Source organism: Miscanthus floridulus, chromosome 17, assembly GCF_019320115.1.
Source record: "Miscanthus floridulus cultivar M001 chromosome 17, ASM1932011v1, whole genome shotgun sequence".
Lineage (NCBI taxonomy): Eukaryota > Viridiplantae > Streptophyta > Magnoliopsida > Poales > Poaceae > Miscanthus > Miscanthus floridulus.
In genome coordinates, this window is record NC_089596.1 from 28981384 (window position 1) to 28984954 (window position 3571).

The following is a 3571-nucleotide window of genomic DNA, read 5'->3' on the forward strand; positions in this document are numbered from 1 at the left end:
GACAAGCTTTCCAAAGGATTCAAGAGCTGATAGCGGCCACTACCAATCACATACTAGCACCCAGCGACGTGTCTATTACTCATAGCTGAGTGCCCCAAAAATCAAGGCCTCAACCACCGCACCGATCTAATAGATCCCCACACCATATTCCCAAACACCGTCGAGGTCCTGTCCCATGGCCAGGCGTTAATGGCGGTGGCCGGGAAGGCGGTGGCCGTGGAGGTGGTGGTGGTGGGCATACTACCAATGGGGGAGATCACAAAGACAATGGGACTAATGTTGACTCGTGGATCAGCTACTACTCTGACGGCGAGGGCGACGCCCATCGCGATGGGAGAAATCCAAGGAATCATCTCGAGCCAGCACCACATGCTGTCAAGGACGACCCCTGTGACTTGGTAGGACCCCCCACGTTTAGATACAAAATTCGATCGGCTCCTACACCCCGCAAGTATCATGCTCCAAACATTGACAAATACGATGGTGAGACAGATCCAAAGATTTTGCTAGTAAACAACCGTCTCACCATGAAAGCGGCGTCCACATCGGACACGTTCTTCATGATTCAGTATCTTTCGATCTACCTCACTAATTCAGCCAGGAACTGGCTAAACAACCTTCAAGAAGGTATGATCAAGCAATGGTCTAACCTCGAAAAGAAATCCAGTAATCATTTTGAGGGGGCTTACACTAAGCCAGGCACCTCATCACTACTACAGAAAATCTTTTGCACAGCATTTCACTTTGGGGCTTCAAGGCGGTTGGCCTGGTTGCCCGCCTCGGTTATTCGAGGCAGGGCAGCCAGGCCAGCAATCACCTCGGTTAATGATTAACTGAGCCAGGCACGGTAATATAACCGCCTCGGTTAATACTTATTAACCGAGGCGGTTGCCCTAACATAACTGCCTCGGTTAATATATTTACCTAGGCGGTCACATTATAAGGCCCGCCTCGGTAAATAGTGGCCCAAACAGCCCATCTAGGCCCCGTAATGGGTTCCTAGTATATATACCGTGACCACACCAAACCTTAACTTCTATCCTCACCTCCCTCTCCCTTCAGTCACGCAGAGCGCGGTGCCCCTCACCGAATGCTCTCGCACGCACATCACAGTGCCTCTCTCTCGCACGCGTGTCTCTCTCTCTCTCTTCTGGCACCCTCACACGGCGCCTCCCTCACACTCTCTCTTGCGCGTGTGGATCACAAATACCGGCGGCGTAGTGCGGTGCCTCCCTTTCCCTCTCTCTTGCGCATGTCGCTTCCTCCACAATCTAGCAGCCGTGGCGGTGCCCCTCCTCCACAGCCCACTGGTGGTGGTAGCTACCTTTCTCCGCAATCAAGCGGTGATCCTCCTCCACATCCGATGAAGGTGCGGTGGTGTGGCCCCTCCTCCACAACTAGATGGATGCCCTCCTTCGGTGACCATGGTTGCTGGATCCACTACTAGCGGCTAGATCCATGACCATGGTGGCTGGATCCGTCGTTGGTGGCCAGATCCACGCCCGTGGTGGCCGGGTCTAGCAAAGGTGCAGTGGTGCGAGATGGTGATGCAGTGGCCCCTACTATAGCGAGGTGGTAGTGTGGGCAGTGGCGGCTCTAGCTAGTGTGGCGTGGACCCAGCGTGGGGCGGCACGGTTCTCATCCTCCATGGTGGGTCCAGCCAACGGCGGTGTGGATCCGGCGAGCGGAGCAGCAGCGCATGGATGGGCTCGATGGGCCCATGGATGGGCTCGTCGGGCTTATCCATGGGTTTTCCTTTTTTATCTTTTTATTCAATTAACCAAGGCGGGCAGGACAACTGCCTTGATTAAGTCCATGATTAACCATGACCTTTCGATCGATGTGGTTCCAAAAATTGCCTCGGTTAGTGCTTTTTGCCCGCCTCGGTAAAAGTTCCTGTAGTAGTGCATGGAACCTACTGGGATGCAAACGCAAGACCGGCGAGAGCCTCCATGATTACATCAAATGCTTTACACAACAAAAAACAAACTCAAGGACATCCCTGATGCTAGTATCGTCATTGCCTTTACCTCATGCGTCGACAGCGAGGCCCATATTCAGGACATTGGGCAAAGGAAGAACTTCAACCTCCACGACATGCTCGCCTTATCCCATGAGCACACCAACGACAAAGATTGCTTTAATGCCAGCAATGGCAAATACAAGCCGTGACTCACCAACAATGCGGACCAATCCTCGCTAACAAAGAAGGATTGTAGGTGTAGAGGTGAGCTTATGGCCAACACCGAGAAGCAAGAAGGCAACAAGCCCAAGCATCATCGTGGAGGCCATGGAAAATTTGATGAGATCATGAATCAGACATGTCAAAACCATGGTTTCCCGATGAATCATCTAGCCAGGGACTGTCAGACCTACAAGCGCGAGATCATTCAAACTGGCAAGGACAAGGCGAAGGGTGGCCGCTCGAAGAAGGGGAAAGACGGTGCCGATGAGGATGACAAAGATAGCTACCCCAACATCGAGGGTGTCATGATCATCTTTGGGGGCCCACTGGCCTATGAGGACCGTCATCATGAGAAGGTAACCCGACATCTCATGTTTGCCACTACTCCTGTAGTTTCTGTTTATCTAAGAAGGTTGGAGCACCCAATCACCTTCAACAGGGATGACCACCCCGATCACATTATCGAGGCCGGTTGATTCCCTCTGGTGGTCAGCATAGTCGTAGGAGGCGTCAAAATGATGAGAGTTCTTATGGACAGAGGAAATGGCATAAACATCCTTTACAAGGGTGCGTTTGAAAAGCTAAACATCAAGGCAAGCAAAATGCATCAATCGCATTCTCGGTTCGACGGGATTGTCCCCGGACGATGGATTACGCCCTCGGCACAATCACTCTTTCTGTCATGTTCAGTGACTAGGTACACTACCACAAGGAGACACTCACCTTTGAAGTCATAGACTTCGAGGGTCCATACCACGCTATCCTCAGGAGGCCCTGCTACGCCAAATTCATGGCAATCCCTAGCTGCGTCCACCTCAAGCTTGAAATGCCTAGCCCACGTGGTGTCATCAACATCACGGGTAGTTTTCAAGATGCTTATGAATGCGTGAGGCTGGCTATAGAACATGCCCAACGGGATCTGATTTTGGATGTGTCAAAGCCCGCTAACAAGACTAAATAGGAGGTTGGCTCAGAAACACCTCGACGCTCGCCTTGATCTCCAAAGCATCGGCTCATGCAAGAAACCCTAGCCAGCATCTTACTTCCTGACTCTACGATTTCAGCTTCGCCGGCTACTCCAGTGCCACAAAAGGTACCCGATTTGCCCAAAGAAGCAAAGCCAGAGGAAGGGAAAGATGACTCGACCACCAAGGATGACCCCATGACAATGGCCTAAAGCACCAACGGTGCCTGCCACAATGAAGCTCGGGTTAGCCCCGAGCGGGGGAAGATCAAAGACAGCAAGGCAAGCTTTGTCGGTGCTATTAATATGCACTATTCATCCTCCTCTTCCTTCGAGAAAAAATATAGTGCACCTATATTCTAAAGTTGCTACACACAAAAGGGTCATATGCCCCAGATGACTTAGGAAGCACCTTCCAAAAA